At 41.3% G+C, this 19333-nt stretch overlaps 1 long non-coding RNA gene across 2 annotated transcripts; it reads left to right on the top strand.

Moving 5' to 3' along the window:
- Nucleotides 1–2515: 2515 nt before the first annotated feature.
- On the top strand, nt 2516–4942 carry LOC110798878 (uncharacterized). Of its 2 annotated transcripts, none has more exons than XR_002536233.2 (2): nt 2516–3110; nt 3545–4942. It is a non-coding gene; the product is annotated as an uncharacterized lncRNA (long non-coding RNA). The 2 variants fall into 2 exon arrangements; XR_008923217.1 differs by having other exon boundaries at nt 3431–4942.
- Nucleotides 4943–19333: the final 14391 nt, after the last annotated feature.

Raw genomic sequence — 19333 nt, 5'->3', positions numbered from 1 at the left:
ATTTTAGCGACCGCTTTTTTGGTCGGGTATATTATATAGGCGGTTGGTAAAATTTTAAATTTATTTTGAAAATAGTCGGAATTTACCGACTGCTAAATAGTCGGAATGAAAGTTTATGCAGTCGATAAATTTACGACCGTTATGAAAGCGGTTGGTAAATTTTAAATTTACCAACCGCTCTACATTCGGTCGGTAAATTTAGCGACCGTTTCTATTTCGGTTGGTAAATTTATTTTTACTGACTACTTTCACGGCGGTCGGTAAAATCAGTTGGTAATCAAGCGCTTTCTTGTAGTGTGAATAGTTTGGTGTACAATTTAACTTATCAATAAACATGTCAAGATGGAATTAAAACAATTCAAAAGTTGTTTGACATCTTCCATTGATCAACAACTGATTAGTATGACCCATGCCGTAATCATTTGTGTTACTCTGTAAGGTCACATACACTCGAAGTTCTTTGCATTTATATGTTTATAACGTAAGTACTTTGAATTTTGCCTTATATTTTGAGTTTGTACATGCATTATCCTCAAAGAAGGGATACTGTTTGTAGCTTTATTGAGGCAACTACAATAGTGTTTAGATGAACTTCTTAATGACGAAGCTAATCATAAAATATTCGAGCTTAATCATACACATGCATGTCCAAATCAGGAAAGAGTGTAGCCAAATTCATGTAATCAAAGTCTTTAATTGGGGTATCAATTTTCATGCAAAATAGTGAAAGTAGGTGGACTAACCTATCGGGTATATACAATTATAGATGATAGACATACTCTTAATTATTATTCATTCTACATTTTATTATTTAAAATTAGGGTTGTAAAGTATGATATATCAAACTCATTGTAGCTTTGGAGAATTGGAGAATTGGAGGGGATGTTTGGTTCCTAAAATAGTAAAATAATATGAGATTGAAATAAGAAAAGGAAGCAAGATGGTATGAGCGCCAAACTTGATATAAAATACCACATAGTCCTTACGTATTTGGTTTAACGTAAGTCTAATAACTAGGGTAAAATGAAGTTGGTGTGAGTAATGTTTTTAGGTGGAAAAATAAATGTATGGTGTCAAGGTTAGTAAGCATGGTAAGTTTAGGCAATATTAATTAGGACAAAAAAGTAATTTTGCAATCACCTTTTCAAACCTCTAATTGCAAAAAAAAAAAAAAAAAAAAAAAAAAAATTGGGAGTGTTTAGTTAGGAGAGGTTTGAGGGTGTTTAGTTAGGAGAGGTTTTGAGGTGAATGGTTTGATCTTTTGAAAAAGCTAACTGGAAGTGTTTAGTTATGAGAGGTTTAATTTGGAAGAGATTTTAGGGATGAAAAGGCTATTCTCAAAAAAGATCAACATAGGAGCTTTTTGCAATTAGAGGTTTGAGAAAGTGAATGTATAATGACTATTTTATCCTAATATTGCCTAAAATTACAACACTTATCAACCTTAGCACCCTACATTATTTCCTTTACCTCTATTTACTAGTACTTGTTTCTTATTGTAATAAATTTTATACTCCCTTCGTTCTTAAATATTAGTCCCGTTTTGACTTTTTAACTCGTTTCAACTCAATATTTAAACGTAAATATCTCCAAATACGTATGTTAGAAAAATATAAAAATTTGATATTGTTAAATTACACATTAAGACGAACAAAATAAGATCTCACATGAATATGTTTGAAGTACGTATTAGAAAGAAATTAGAAAATTCTCTTCAATTGTGAACAGTGTCAAGATTCCAAAAGGGACTAATATTCGAGAACAGATGGAGTATTAGTACTTTAAAGCACTTGAAAACTATTACAATCATGATCATAATAATATTTATCCATTTGCACATCAAGAATTTATAAATTTAATATTTTAAATGAAGAATAATTTATTTTTTAAAAGTTGTTTTATTTTTTTATTTTTTTTGAAGGGAAAATAAATTTGCTTAATTTGCTTCATTGTTTATTCCAAAGATAAAGAGAAGATAGTAATATCACTACAAGAAAAACTCTCATTCGCGACCAAACTTTACGACCATAAGCGTTTCTCGTCGTAAAAAAATCATTATCAACGACGACTTTTTTAACTGGTCGCGAATAGTTTCCTTAGTTACGACCAAGCGAAAATCTCGATGTAGTTGTAAAATTACTCGTCGTCAAAAGTATAAATTTTTCACCAAAAAGTGAGGCGGGATTTTTCCCGGGTCAACCATCAAACCTACGACGACCAATGTTTTAATTACGACCAACAACCGGTCGTAATTGTCGAGTTGAATAATTTTTTTTAAAAAATAGCTTAAAATTACCATCTTTTTTTTTTATAAACAAATTAATTCATTGATAAACAGTCATACGACATCTACATAAAGATTTAAATCTAACAAATACATAACAATCGAATCAAATAAAAACTTCCTTTCACCATAGCTACGATCGTAGTATATCAAACATTCTGTATACCCTCTTTTATATCGCTGAGATTTACAGCCTTCATTGACGAGGGGGTCTATAGATCTGTTGTAGCCATGACAAATATAATTTCCGGCTGATTCGTCCGATTGTAGTCGAAAGATTGACATCCTCTTCGATCCCGCATAAATCTTTACCAAAGAAACAACCTGAACTAAACTAAACACATAAAACTTAAATAGAAACAAACCCACCATAGGGGTACTTACTAAACTGAAACAAACAAACCCACCATAGGGTACTTACTACACTGAAACTATGTAGTTTTATTGAGATCTAACGCAAAAACACAACAGAATTGAAAGAGAAGGGACGGAAATAACCAAATTTCCGAAGAAAATTGGTTATTTCCGCCTTAGAAAACCCTAATTAGAAAATCAAAAAACCCTATCCCTTTAGTATCTCCTCTCCTCCTCTCTCCACCAAACTTGGCCGGCAGCCAAATTCTCCCAATCCTCATTCTTCACCCTAAATAGTGTGAGTGTCGCCAGGAACTTCAATTTTGCTCTCTATTCGAATAGATCTGGTCCTAATTTGCGGTTTCAATTCGTGAGATTGAGTCGGCGATTCTAATTTGCTCTTTACTTAGCAAATTCTGATGAAAAATTGAATTTCGTTCTCCATCTTCAAGGAGTCTGAAATTTTTTCGAGGTAAGACCCGTTTTCAGTTGTGTTATTTCCATTTCGTTAGAGATTATTTTTATGCTCAAGTACAATTCATAGCCATGGAGATTAATTATCAAGCATCTGTTCTTGTTGTTTTAACTTCAATAATAGAAACCAATTAAATCAAATTAGTGAAAGGAAAATAGAAAAGTTAGTTCCTTTTTGTAGTGCACTTTAGACTAGAAATTTCGATGCTTTGTTCAATTTGAGATCCTATGGAATGTCCCATCTACATTTTTAATCATTTAGAAATTTCTTCTAATGTCCTTCTTGTTTGTGATTTTTATGCTTAATTCATTTTCCAGAATCTATTAGGTAAACAGTCGCACTAGAGGACCTTGTTATACAAGGTGACATTTGAGAGCTTAGTACTTTTAATTGTGTGATGCTTTGTCTAAGATATTCACTTGTGTTAGCAGCGATTGTCAAAGTTGGCGGGTGGCGGAGGATTGATCATCTCCTTTTGATTTTCTTTGCACAGAAAATAGAGGTATCATATTTCTTGAGATATAGATGCGAATAAGGACTGTATGAAAGACACGGTGGGGACTGTCCTGTGTGTTTTCGGTGGAGATCGATTAGAGTGCTACTTGTTTTGGATTAGGAAAAATGTTTAAATAAGCAAAAGTTGCTTGGAAAAATACATGAAAAGATGTTTATTTCTGTTTTGAAAACTAGTACAGTAATATTACATTAGTTAATGCAACACTTCTAGTTATTAGTTATTGTAGCCTAATTATTAGCCAATATCGTCTTTTCATGTCCATGAAGCCTATATAGTTGCTAAATTATGTTTCAAACAACTTAAATTAGTCATCTTCTTGAATAAAATCTCCTTGTTGGGCTTTTGTAGTTCTGAGCATTAACAAATTAAACCCCCATATATTTTATGCCTTAGGTTTTCCAGGTTTGATCTCGTTGCTCCAATCCTTTTATGGGTAATTAAAATTTATGTTTTGGTTAGTATGAAAATGGTATGCCATTCTTTATTTATCATTCTGAATACAAATCTGCGTGCAAAATTGTATTCATTCATGTTCCAGGTAAAAGTTGGACACAATGAAAACATGTTTGATCACTCTGTTTATTGTTCTTGTTGTAATCGTAGTCATATGTTTTATTTCCTACATTAAAATTGTAGTCGTTTGTTTTGTTGTCCATCTTAATCATTCCTATTTTATTTAGGAAAAATTGATATTATCGGTCCCAACTATGGCCGATTTACTTTAAAAGGTCCCAACTTTTGATTATGTCAGGGTGGTCCCAACTATAGAGAGTGTTTTCCAAAAATGGTCCCTTAGTTAAAATTAAGTGCTAAATAACTTAATTAACACTCATATCTCTCGTGCAATAATCATATTTTTTAATTAAATGAAGTAAATGGAACAGTATGATATGCTTAAATCAACTTAATTAATAGTTTAATAAACCAAAGGACCATTCTTGAAAAACACACCTTAAAGTTGAGACCACTCTAGAATAATCAAAAGTTGGGACCTTTAAAAGTTAAACGGCCATAGTTGGAACTGTCAATATCAATTTTTCCTTTTATTTATGTATGCAGGTAGTTGATGACTATTAGAGCACTAAAACAGCATAATTGTTTGGGGCTTATCATGGAGACCCGTTGAATCCTCAATCTGATTGTAGCTTGTAACATCTTTGGCATACTCTAATTTTAGCTTGTAACTTCTAAGGCTTTTGCTAGAATATCATGGGGCTATTTTGTTTATGGCAATGTCAGACACAATATATCTTCTGTTGGGTAATTGTAATTGATATATTATTATTTAATGAAAATTATAATAATTGATATATATTTCCTATGCTCTTTTTTCAGATGATACAGTTTAAGTTTTTACACTATTCACATAATCTACTTTGACTATCAAAAATATAGTCATTTTGGATCTTGTTATAATTGTCTTATTGTATAAATTTATAATATCTAATTTTTATAATTTTGATCCATTAATAATTTACCATATTAATGTTTGAAATATTTATTGGAAACGTGATTAAATAAATGTTAACTAAAAAAGAAAGGAGGAAATGTTTCTGTTGTAGGCAAAATTACCGTGCCTTCGTGTACCAATGAGGATGTGACACATGGCACGTATTACGCCCCGTAAGCAAAAACCGTACGAAGTCTACTCCGGAGCTGGGTATCAATCTACGTATCTACAATGTATATGTATTTGTATTTAAGTGTGTATGAATGTATGTAATGTACCTATACCTGAAAAGGTGCTTAAGTAGTAAGTATCCTAAGGAGTATAAATAAGCACAATAGGCCTAAATAGCCCACTATTGCCAAAAGGGGCCAGTAAACTGTAAGAACGAAGGACACGTGTCCTCCTCCCATACCTTAGCCAATCATGTAAAGGGAATATTAGGTTATTCCCACAAAAACCTAGTACTATAAATAGTCCCACTTCTCTAGAAAAATGGGTCACAATCAATACAATCAAGAGCAATTGCTGCTCTGCCTTCTCTCTACTTTATCTCTCTATAAAAATACATTCTTGTTAAGTTCTCAGTTACCGGAAAACCTCCAGGTTATCTCACCGGAAAAACCCCACAACATTTGGCGCCGTCTGTGGGGAGGTACGGTAGCATGGAAGATCAACGACAGGACAATGATACTGGGCGGCCTACGCGAGTGGAGCGGCCACCCCTGGAAAGAGAAATGCCGACTGAGCATCAGACGCCGACCACGAGAATCACTGGAGATGTCGCTCGGGTATTTGCGGCAGGGCACACACCACGTCATGCTGTCGAGGTAGAGGTGCTCAGTGAGGAGGACGACCAGGCCAATCGCACCCCTCCTGGAGGACACCTGGATCCTCGGGCAGATACATTAATAGAGGAAAAACCCCACAACATTTGGCGCCGTCTGTGGGGTTTTTCCTGGAGGATGTGTGTTGATTACACCAACCTCAATAAGGCATGTCCAAAAGACAGTTTCCCACTGCCAAAGATCGACCGGCTTGTCGACTCTACGGCGGGGCATGCCATGATGAGCTTCATGGATGCATACTCAGGGTTTCACCAAATCCCCCTATGGCCTGACGACCAGGAAAAGACATCGTTTGTAACCGAACAGGGTCTATACTGCTACAAAGTAATGCCGTTTGGGTTGAAGAATGCGCCGGCCACCTTTCAGCGACTCATTAACACTGTGTTTACCAAACAGCTCGGCAGAAATATTGAGGCTTACATTGACGATATGATTGTGAAAAGTAATCAGCGTATGGCACACATAGCAGACCTGAGGGAGACATTCGAGACTATCCGGGCTTACAACATGATGTTGAATCCCAAGAAGTGTGTGTTTGGAGTAACATCGGGCAAATTCTTGGGTTTCCTGATTGATGAGAGGGGAATCGAAGCCAACCCGGACAAAATCCAGGCAGTGATTAACATGAGCTCACCCAAGACAGTCAAAGAAGTTCAGCGGCTCACAGGTTGTCTGGCCGCCTTGGGCAGATTCCTTTCCAGAGCTGGAGACAAGTGTCACTACTTCTTTAGAGCAGTCAGGAAAAAGGCTAAGTTTGAATGGTCGGATGAGGTTGAGGCGGCGTTGGTAAAACTAAAGGATCACTTGCAGACCTTACCTCGTCTCGTCATCCCCTTGCAGGGAGAGACATTATACATGTATCTTGCCATATCTGAACACTCGCTGAGTGCCGTTCTACTAACAGAAAGGGAGGGCATACAGATGCCAGTATACTTCGTCAGTCATGTTCTTCAAAACTCTGAAATTAGATACCCTACAGTGGAGAAGTTTGGCTTAGCCCTGTTCATGGCCAGCAAAAAAATTGAGACCCTATTTCTTAGCTCACAAAATAGTGGTCTATACAGACCAACCGCTTAAACTGCCCTTCACGAAGCTAGAGGCGTCAGGACGAATGCTGAACTGGGCAATAGAGCTGAATGCCTTTGACATCACCTATAAGCCTAGGAAGGCCGTCAAGGGGCAAGCTTGTGCCGACTTTATTGTTGAAATGACAAGGCCTGACTTTGCCAAGAATACAAAGACTGTGTGGACACTGTACGTAGATGGCTCGTCCACGCAGAATGAATGTGGAGCCGGGGTAATCTGCCACTCTCCAGAAGGGGATACTTTTGAGTATGCTATGCGATTTAACTTTCAGGCGTCAAATAATGAAGCCGAATATGAAGCACTGCTTTGTGGCATAAAAATGTGTAAGGCGGCAGGCGCTGAGGAGATTGTAGCACTATCTGACTCCCAACTGATTGTGAGCCAAGTTAATGGAACCTACGAAGCCAGGGATCCGACTATGGTCAAATACATGCAGGCCGTCCATCAGGAAGTAGAACCACTGAAAAGTTTTGAAGTAAGGCAAGTCCCTCGCTCGGAAAATAACCAAGCTGATGCCTTGTCAAAATTGGCAAGTTCTGCGTCTTGCGATACCCCTCGACACGTGTTTTGGGAGGTAAAGGAGCACAAAAGTGTTGAGCAAATGGAGGTGGAAACCCTTGACATGACCTCCACATGGATGGATGACATAGTAAACTTCAAAATGAGTCTTGCCAGAAGACTCAAGAAAAGCGGCAAAACTTCAGAAGAAATGCTCTTGGTTTGAAATGTGGAACGGCACCCTCTACAAAAAGGCCTACTCCCGTCCTTTGTTAAGATGTGTGACGCCTGAAAAAGGGCAGGAAATTCTAGAAGACCTTCACCAGGGATTGTGTAGCTCGCATATTGGTGGAAGGGCTTTGGCTGAAAAGGCACTTCGAACTGGCTATTAGTGGCCAACTCTTAAAGAGGATGCAATCTCACTGGTCAAGAAGTGCGACAAATGCCAGTAGGGGTGGCAATGGATCGGAGGTGGATCGGGTGGAGCTTCATCCGCCTCCATCCGTCAAGTTTTCATCCATCATCCAACCCATCCATCATCCGATTTACCCCATCCACATCCGACCCATCCATCATCCATCGGGTGGATCGGGTGATTAACGGGTGAAATTAAAAGCATCGTCAACTTTTATTAATAATATAAATGTAAAGTAATGGTAATATAGTGGTCAATGAAGTATAAATTTGATACATCTACATTATAAAATAGCCTAAAATGCAAATAATAAAGAATTATTAGGTAATAAATACAAGATTCTATTAATAATTAAGTAATTTTTGTGAAAAAATTAATAATTTTAACGGATGGATGGATGGATCGTATGATGGATCGGGTGACGGGTTGGATGAACCTCCACCCGAATCTGACCTGACCCATCACCCGATCCACCCGCCACCCGTTTAACATCCGTGTTTTATCGGGTTTTCATCCATATGTTCGGTTCGGGTGGTTCGGATATCCGTCGGATTTGGATGAAATTGCCACCCCTAAATGCCAGCGTTTTGCTCACCTAATACACCGACCGGCACGAGTTCTGACGCCCATCACGAGTCCAATTCCATTTGCTAAGTGGGGAATGGATCTTCTAGGCCCATTTACGGCCGCACCAGGAGGGAGGCGTTACGTCATCGTTGCTGTAGATTACTTCACCAAATGGGTGGAGGCAGAAGCGCTCAAAAACACAAAAACTGCTGATGTGAGAGCATTCATTTGGAAGAATATCATGACTCGTTTTGGGATTCCACAGGCTATCGTCTTCGATAATGGGCCTCAGTTTGAGACGCCTAAGCTGAAAGAGTGGCTGGCAGACCACGGCATACATACTTGCTTTGCATCAGTCGGACGTCCCAAGCCAATGGCCAGGTTGAGGCATTTAACAAAATTATCTCCGAAGGGATGAAAAAGAAGCTCGACGAAGCCAAAGGTCTATGGGCTGATGAGCTGCCAAATGTCTTGTGGTCCATTCGCACCACGGCTAAGAATTCAACCGGTGAAACACCCTTCTTGCTAGCCTATGGCGCCGAGGCTGTCTTAACCATAGAGATGTGTGAACCAACTTTGAGGGTCATGCTGTATGACGAAAATGCTAACTAGGAGACGATGAAAGAAGCCCTGGACTTCCTGCCCGAGGTTAGAGGAAATGCAGCACTAAGACAACAGCTGTACAAGATAAGAATGGCGAGAGAATACAACAAGAAAGTCTCTAATAGAGTGCTCAAAGTGGGAGATTTTGTACTCAGGAAAATGGAATCCACAGGCCGAGCAAATGAACAGGGTAAGCTGACGCCCACCTGGGAGGGACCTTATGAGATCTATGATGAGGTCAGAGATGGAACCTACCGCATTCAAGATATGCAAGGCCGGCCTATTTTGCGCACTTGGAATGCCGACAATCTCAAGAAATATTTCTTCTAGATATGTGCTAGCTTTGTCTTACTTACCACAATCCATTGCCTAAGGGGCGGCCTCTAATGGTCATAATAGGGTAGTAATCACTTTTGTAACCGGCTAAATTCGCCATGCAAAGTTATAAATAATACTACTCTATTCCTTTCATATCATTTATTACTCGCAAGTCGCATATCAAAGCCTAATTGAATGATGGCCTGAGAAGTGGCCTAGATTAGCACCTATACACAACAAGCCTAATTGTTTGAGGCCTAAGAAGTGGCCTAGATTAGCACTGAGTTACAGGCTGATCACCTATTCAACTCTCACTCCTGCGGCAAAACATGCCGCAATAAAACCACCTAGGGGCACGTTAACCTACGAATGGCCAATAAAAAACGGCAAAATTAATCTTGTAACAAAGACGGTTTGCTAAACAGCCCTGCGGCAAAGTTAACCTTGTAACAAGGACGGTTTGCTAAACAGCCCTGCGGCAAAATTAACCTTGTAACAAGGACGGTTTGCTAAACAGCCCTGCGGCAAAATTAACCTTGTAACAAGGACGGTTTGCTAAATAGCCCTGCGGCAAAGTTAACCTTGTAACAAGGACGGTTTGCTAAACAGCCCTGCGGCAAAATTAACCCTGTAACAAAGGTGGTTTGCTCAAAAGCCATGCGGCAAAAAATTTCTTCAAAGAGGGTGTTATGTACCCTCTATTAGGCCAACGACCACTTTAAGATGATCACATATCCAAAAGCCCCGCGGCAAGAGTAACCTTGGAGCAAAGGTTGTTTGCCACAAAGCTCCGCGGCACAAACACCTTGGAAGCGAAAGGCAATGTTTGTGCAATTCCGTGGTCGTCACCCCATTGACGAGCGTGTCTAGCGGCAATCATACCTATTGATTGACTTGCGTCAATCAATACCGTTGTAGACACGCTCGCCAAAGAAAGTGACGACCAAAAAAGTGCCAAGCGCATACTTATTTTCCCGCTGCAAGAGTAACCTTGGAGCAAAGGTTGTTTGCCACAAAGCTCCGCGGCACAAACACCTTGGAAGCGAAAGGCAATGTTTGTGCAATTCCTTGGTCGTCACCCCATTGACGAGCGTGTCTAGCGGCAATCATACCTATTGATTGACTTGCGTCAATCAATATCGTTGTAGACACGCTCGCCAAAGAAAGTGACGACCACAAAAGTGCCAAGCGCATACTTATTTTCCCGCGGCAAGAGTAACCTTGGAGCAAAGGTTGTTTGCCACAAAGCTCCGCGGCACAAACACCTTGGAAGCGAAAGGCAATGTTTGTGCAATTCCTTGGTCGTCACCCCATTGACGAGCGTGTCTAGCGGCAATCATACCTATTGATTGACTTGCGTCAATCGATACCGTTGTAGACACGCTCGCCAAAGAAAGTGACGACCACAAAAGTGCCAAGCGCATAATTATTTTCCCGCGGCAAGAGTAACCTTGGAGCAAAGGTTTGTTTGCCACAAAGCTCCGCGACACAAACACCTTGGAAACAAAAGACAATGTTTGTACAAAAATCCTTGGTCGTCCACCCATTGACGAGCGTGTCTAGCGGCAATCATACCTATTGATTGACTTGCGTCAATCAATATCGTTGTAGACACGCTCGCCAAAGAAAGTGATGACCACAACATTGCCTTGCGGCAGCACTTCATACCATTTCAATCCTTACTCGGCAACTTCATCTGACGAGCAGGTTACACCTGTTGATTAGCGTGTGACACGCAACTCCACTCCAAAACATGATCGTTAGAAGAAGTGACGATCATACCTATTGATTGGAAGCACCACTGATAAGAAAAAACCAAAGTACGAAAAACAAATAAACACGAGATAAAAGAACAGAAATAGCCTATTTATAGAACAACGCCCGCAAGAGGCGTGCAGAAGTGGCCAAATATTCAAAAACAAATTGTTGAGTGCTCAGCAGGCACAATAGTACAGACGCCAGCGGCGCCAAAACATAACAAAATAATTGTTTTTGCCCTTAGGCATGAGAACACTTAAATAAATTTTTTATAATGCAGACGGAAGCAAATCAGGGAGCAGCCGCATCGTCCTCATCATCGGAGGGTACAAACTCAGGGGGCGGCTGGACGAGACGCTCAGCAGCCAACACAGCAGCACTGTGTTCTAATCGCCGCTGGAACCATGCGAGGTCATACTCCGACATGTGGTTCTCCCAGGCATGCTTAACAGCGTCCTTCGCCGCCTGCTCCCCCTGATCGTAGGACTCGAGAAGACGCTCGCGCAAGGTGCGAACCTGCGACCTGGCAGTCTCCAGTTCCCCCCAAAGTTGCTCGGCTTCCTCAGCCGCCTCTTTGACTTGGGGGTACTCCCGCAGCTGGTCCTGAAGCGTCCGTATTTCCGCCACTGCCGCCTTGGCCTCCTCGACCATCGCCACCATATCCTTGTCCTGCGCCAAGACCTTCTTTAGCAGCTCGGCCTTATCAGACCGTAACGAAGCCACCTCCTTCGCCTGAAGGTCTATGGTCGTCTGCATCTGCAAGCGGACCTCTTCAATTGATTTGAAAGCATAATCGCCATGATGGGTGGACTCGGCCACTTGAGCTTTGAGCTCCTCAGTAGTGCGGGTCTTCCAACTCTTGCAGAATTCCATGCGGCAGAACAACTGCAGGAGGGGATACATGTTAGTAAAAGATCTAAAAAAGAAAAGCAAAAAACAAACACATACACAAATTGGAAACAGACTCACGTCGAGTAGAGTGGCCTGGATGGCACCAAACTGGGCGTCGGTCTTACGGCCAGGAAGAGAAGCAACGTACTCCGCAGGGACGGCCTTAAAAACCTTGCGACATATCGTCGCCCTATCTCTTGCCGAATATTGAGGAGTAGCGGGAATATCCTCGTCCACTGCCACAGCTGCTTCCTTTTCCCTTGTCCTTAGCTATAGGAAAAACAATGGCCTTAGGATGGCGCGGAGAGTAAGAAGAACTGCCAGATGAGACTCGGCACGTCTGTACGACGTTCGAATAAAACTTACCCCTGATGACCTAGCTCGGCGGGCCACCTCCGCAGGGATTTGAGACCGAACATTGGCTGGAATTCCGAAGAGAGGATCCTCCGGCTCGTCAGGGTGTCCACCAGACTTCGATTTGGACACCAAGTCCACAACCGAAGACGGCTTGTCCACGCCAAGCTCGTCGTCATTAGGGTGACCCCCCTCGGCGGCCTGTGACTCGTCCTTCTTCACAAGACGCCGGGGCTTGGGCTTGGGCTTCTTGAAGGTACTCGGAGTCTCCGAGTCAGCTGGCGCAACCCTCTTTTTTCAGTTGGGACAGAGTCGTCCCCTTTTTCTTCCCATACGCCTTAGCCGCGTCCTTCGCTTGCTAAATAAAAAAGGAACGGAAAGTCAGATACTTGGTCTCGTGGCAAGTCACAAGTCACTCACAGAATAGTGGCTCGTCATTAAAAAGGACGCCCGTCTTAAAAGTGACGAGGCGTACCTTATCAATCACAAGTCACTCACAGAATAGTGGCTCGTCATTAAAAAGGACGCCCGTCCAAAAAGTGACGAGGCGTACCTTAACAATCACAAGTCACTCACAGAATAGTGGCTCGTCATTAAAAAGGACGCCCGTCCAAAAAGTGACGAGGCGTACCTTAACAATCACAAGTCACTCACAGAATAGTGGCTCGTCATTAAAAAGGACGCCAGTCTTAAAAGTGACGAGGCGTACCTTATCAATCACAAAGTCACTCACAGAATAGTGGCTCGTCATTAAAAAGGACGCACGTCCAAAAAGTGACGAGGCGTACCTTAACAATCACAATTCACTCACAGAATAGTGGCTCGTCATTAAAAAGGACACCCGTCCAAAAAGTGACGAGGCGTACCTTAACAATCACAAGTCACTCACAGAATAGTGGCTCGTCATTAAAAAGGACGCTCGTCCAAAAAGTGACGAGACGTACCTTAACAATCACAAGTCACTCACAGAATAGTGGCTCGTCATTAAAAAGGACGCCCGTCTTAAAAGTGACGAGGCGTACCTTATCAATCACAAGTGACTCACTAACGTAGTGGCTCGTCATTAAAAAGGACGCCCGTCCAAAAAGTGACGAGGCGTACCTTAGCAGTCACAAGTGACCCACTAAAGTAGTGGCTCGTCATTAAAAAGGACGCCCGACAAGAAATGACGAGGCGTACCTTAGTAATCACGAGTGTCTCACTAAAAAGTGGCTCGTTACTAAAAAGGACGCCCGTCTAAAAGTGACGAGGCGCACCTTAGCAAACACGAGTCACATGCAAAGATAACGGCTCGTCACTAAAAGGGACGTTCGCTGCCAACTATGGACGGGTAAAAGCTTAACTTACAAAAATAACGAACTAAAAGGATACTCACCTTCTCCTCCAACTCGGCCTTGTCTTTCTGCATCTTGGCCTCATAGATGTCGGCCATCCAGTCGGTCGTGTCGCCCTTCCCAATATCCGTTGCGGACAGTTTGCTCATCCCTTCCTCTGCGAACAAAAAGGAACCATAGTTAAAAATAAGAATAGACCAACACGGAATGGCACACAATTTGGGATACAACCTCGGGTCATAGAATATCCTAGGCCTACGGCCGCTAGAAAAGCCTCATTCCGAAACTGGCTAATGTGCGGCAACCACTCGGCCGACACATGGAAGGTCTTGTCAACGGTTAGGTGGTGAGTGTTAGCCTTGAACAGGACCATTATTTGATCCCACTCCTCGGCAGTAAGGGGTGGAAGAGGCTCATCGCGATCCATATAATTGGCCTTGCGATTCCAGCGGCTCATCCTGTCATACATTTCCTGGTCGTCCGTATAAAACACGAACCACCTCTTCCTCCACATGTGCCATTTGTTGAGCTTGCCGACCACTGTCTGGTATGTACCACGGCTGCTCATATTAAACCACCCTTTGGCGGCACTGGGGGAACGGGAGAGAGAAACCAGATGCAGGAGCCGTTGTTCAGCGCACATTTGGCGATATAGCCAAAAATATCAGCCCAGAAGTTGGGGGTCAGCTGAGCCACCCCAATGTTAAAACCATCCAGAACCTCCACGACGAAGGGGTGTGGAGGGAATCTCATGCCAAGCTTAATGGTCGCGGCATACACTGGGAATTCTCCCTCAGCAAGCAGGCTAACGGTTGAGTCCAGACCGGCCGGCACGCGCATCTGGTACCCTTCCCACACAGAGGTCGTCCCTCTGAAGGAAATAATGCCCTTGGTCCAAGTATGCATTCTATGTTAAGTCTAATAAATGCGGTTCAGTATTAATTAACAAGTTAATAATTCAGTGAGATCAAGTGAGCTGAATGCCTAGCTAGAGGCCGCTTCAGTTCAAGTGGAATTAATGATATTAATCCACAGCTTACTCTTGACTGAACCCGTAGGGTCACACAAATAGTACGTAAACGGATCAAGTATTTAATGGCATTAAATACTCCATCTATGAATATTCGGAACCGACGGATCTTGGTTTCAGTGGGAGCTAAGATCGTCACAGGCAAGAAATGAATACTCCGGAAACGATGATATTGCCGGAAACGGAAATATGGATCGTATCGGAAATATGAATATTATCCAAGTCGTAGATGTTACCGGAAACGGAAACATGGTACGTATCGGAAAATATTATTGGAAATGGAAATATTACCAGAATCGGAAATATTGCCGGAAACGGAAATATTGTCAGAATCGGAAATATTGCCGGAATCGGAAAATAATTCCGGAAACGGAAATATTAAATATTTGTTCGAAACGGAAATTAATTCCGGAATCGGAAATATTAAATATTGTTCGTATCGGAAATAGATTCCGGAAATGGAAATTTAATCGGAAGCGTATCGTACGAATTAGCGTCGGACGAGGCCTGCCGGACGAAGGCCCAGCACGAAGCCAGGCCGTCGCCCAGCAAGCACGCACGCCACAAGCCCAGCGCGCGCCAAGGCCACGGATGCGTGGGCCTTGCTGCGTGGGCTGCAGCTCGCACGCATGGGCAGTCCTTGTGGCTGCCGTGTGTGTGTGAGTTTGTGCTCATGCGTGATTCCTGAATCAGCAAGAGTCAGTGTATGATTAAATGTCTATTCCTAATTGGATAAATTAATTAAATAGAATTCATGTAGGATTCTAATTCCAATTAATTCGCATCCTACTAGGATTACGATTCCTTTTCCATAACTCTATAAATAAAGGCCTAGGGGTCATAATTTATATACAAGTTTCAAAGTATTCAAAAGTGAGTTTTTTGAGAGAAAATTAAAACACATCTTGCTCATAAAAGTGCCGAATTTTCTAGTACCTTAAGGGCGATTCTAGTTGGTCAATCTTAAGGCGGATCCGGACGTGCTGTGGACTATCTACGGAGGGACGACACTTGGAGTCCTAAAAGACTTGTTCTTGTTCGGTTCGGGCGCAGCTAGGGAGGGCACGCAACAAAGAGTATGCATCTAATTATGCTATATGATTATGTGTAAATAATATGTTTCCTGGGTTAATGGTTGTTTCCGCATGATCTATGTAAATGTCATATGAATCATAACCTGACAGTGGTATCACGAGCCCCTTATTATTTTCATAATCTAAATTGCATGAACATGGTTAAATATTACAAATTTGAAAGAATTAAAAGGGGTGATTAATTTTCGTAATTGTTAATTAATTGCAAATTGCGTTTATTTAATTATATGTACGCAGTTTTTCGGCAGTTTCTTCATTACTCATCCGAATTGAGTGATTTTTGTGTCAATTCCGCATGTAAAAGGCATTCTAAAATTTTGACAAAAACAGTATTTTTCTGCCGAACCCAGAATTCTCAAATTCGAAGCCTAACTATGACTTTTCGAAGGTTTTAGTTTTTCGGATGCAAAATTTCGTAAATTTAAGATGTTAAATTAAATATTTGCGATTCCTGTTGATAAATCTTGAATTTTTGATTGACCTACTGCATATGTTTAACAAGTTTGAATGCCTAGTCTTGTTAATTATGCAATCTAATTTGTAATTATGATTAATTTGTTGAAAATTAGAATAATTTAGAATTAATTTGATTTTCATAATTAATTGTAATTTAATTAGAAACCTATGATTAAAAACCACCATAAAAATTGTAAATTTACGATAAATTTTAAATTTTTATGACCTAGACTTGAATCCATATCAATCGGAAATCAATTGGATAATAAATTTTCGATTTTTTCGCCCTAAAATTATGAAATTAATAATATTTATTAATTTGTCATTAATTTTAAATATAAATTTTAAATTTTTATGCGATTCGTTCAAATAACTTGCACGCACGAAGCAATGGACGCTTCGTGTTACCCTTAAGGGGTGTTGTATAATGCGGGCATGCGACGACGAGCAAGGGAGCTCGTCGCCCGTGCGGCACGAATGCAATGAGCAAGGGCGTAGTGCACGAGCGCAAGGCAGCAGCCCTGCCTTGTGTCGTGTGCCACGAGCAATGAACGTATGGGCATGGGCGAGGGGCGAGCCAAGGCAGTCGCGTGTGGGCAGCAAGCGAGCTGCGCCACAACGCGCGCTGCCTCGCACAAGTGCGCGCAGCCTCGCGCGCAGCGAGCGCAAGCTCGCGTGCCACGAGCGCTGCGCACAGCATCACTCGCGCGCACAGCGCGCGACGTCGCCCGCCCAGCGAGCGATGTCGCGCACCAGCGAGCGATGGCTCGCGCGCGCGCAGCGAGCGATCTCGCGCGCCAGCGAGCGATCTCGCGCCCCAGCGAGCGATGGCTCGCGCGCGCGCAGCGAGCGATCTCGCGCGCCAGCGAGCGATCTCGCGCGCCAGCGAGCGAGCCAGCGCGCCCAGCGAGCGATCTCGCGCGCGCACTGCGAGCGATAGCTCGCGTGCGATGGGGCGCTGTGCGGAGGCTTGCGTTGGGACAGCAGCAGCTATGCGACGAGCGCATGGGCTGCGCGCACATGGCCAGCAATGGCTGTGTGCGTACGGCCCATGGGCGTGCAACGCGTAGGGTGTTTGTGTTTCGATTAGATCGTTTTGAATGTTTAATTTGAAAATTTCAGTTCACGTAATTTTAATTAATTTTAAAATTAATAATTTGAATTAATTTCTTGGATTTTAATTTTGAATATTATAATTATAATAAATGGAATTTATTCTAATTATTTTACTAAAATTAAAATCATGAATTAATTTAAATGCGACTGAAATTAAATTAAATTTTTGGATTCAATTATAAATTTATATGAGCTTTAAATTTTAATTAAATTTGTATGTTTCCGGTTAGACTAGAAATACAATTTTATGTTTAAAATTAGTAAAGCATATGAATTTATTGGTTTGAGTGGGAGCGCTTTTTAGTCATAAACTCTTGATTAGGTCTACAAATCCTTAAGGTTAAAACAACTCGATTAGAATTAATAAGGACTGAATAATTGGTAGATTATTGGTGACCTTGATTAATTGCTGCAAATGTTTACGTGATGCATAATGTGTTTTACTAACCAGCTATGTGGGCCATTCATGATAATGAATGGGTGAATGGTATATATTGTATATGTACTGTTTTGCAGGTTATGAAGTGACTAGTATGGCCCAAATAGGATAGAAAATATGGTATGCGTACCATTAATTTGAATGTAATTGGTCTAAAGCACCAAAGTTATTTTTCAATTCAAATATGGTCTGCGTACCATCAAATAGTTGTAATTAGTTATAGCTTATCCTATTTGAAGAAAATGGTGCCTCCCACGGAGATTTTCAAGACGGACTTTGAAGTCAAAGCTTCAAGATGAAGTCGGGCCATACTAGATCACAAATATCTTATGCATGTTTCAAGTTATTTATTGCTTTAAATATGTCTTAAAATGCATGAGATCATAAGCTTGATTATGTTGCATGATTAAGGATTTTAGTTCACTTAAAATCTAACCAACATAGTAAGAGCCTTAAGTTCCAAACTTAAAAATTGAGTTAAAAGGTGCCATGCCAAAATATACACTTGCTTGGATATCCTTTACATCAATCTAGTAATAGTTTTCGCTCAGCGAGGTGTTACTTATTGGTCCTAAAGGGGCAAGGTACACAAATAATTGTGAGTACATGTTAGTTTTGGTGAAACTCAACGATATAAGTAAGGAGTCCTTTTATGTCGTGGCAAATTCGATAGGTTTACCTAATAAGTTCTTAGACGTACCTATCAACCAAGAATAGTTTCTAGACTATTAGCAAAAGGCTTTTGCTTACCTAAGATGTTCTAGGATTAAGTCGACAAACTGTGCTTAGTTCTTCAATGATTTTAGGATCTTGGAATCATTTTATTCACACCTGCCGGAACACATAACTTGAATAAAATGCTTAATAAACATTGAATTATGCATGTATGCTAGAATTTAAGTTTATTAAGAGAAACTGTGAATGGTTATTTATTTGTTTATTCTTTTCAATTGTAGTTTTAATATGGCAAACAACAATCAAAACATCATCATGGGTTCTGAGCTTATGGTCAAGCTGAACCTGACAAATTTTCTTGAATGGGAAGCTAAGCTAGTTGAAATAGTCAAACTCAATGGACTTGAGTATGTACTATCACATCCCATGCCAAGCTACTATGCCAGAGACATGACCCCTGAGAGATTTTTCGCCTGGGATGCGGATCTCAAAAAGGTTATGAGTCTCATGCTGAACAATATCCCTGATGATTGGGCTAGAAGGTTTGTAGCCTATGAACCTTTTACGCTCATCAAGAATCTGAGGGATATCTGTCGTGGAAGTACGGAGGACAGGGACCTGAACGTCCATGAGTTGATTGAATCAATGTCTGGGCTAAAGGTTAGTTCTCCCAACAGGTGTTATAGGATGGAGGTCCAAGAAACACATGTTCAGCTCCTTCGCACTAAGCAGAGGGTAGGCGTCCCACTGAGGTTCCATGTGGATCTTATGTGT

This window comes from Spinacia oleracea, chromosome 6, assembly GCF_020520425.1.
Source record: "Spinacia oleracea cultivar Varoflay chromosome 6, BTI_SOV_V1, whole genome shotgun sequence".
Lineage (NCBI taxonomy): Eukaryota > Viridiplantae > Streptophyta > Magnoliopsida > Caryophyllales > Amaranthaceae > Spinacia > Spinacia oleracea.
Note: the sequence above shows the minus strand (reverse complement) of the source record. Positions and strands in the feature narration are given on the sequence as shown.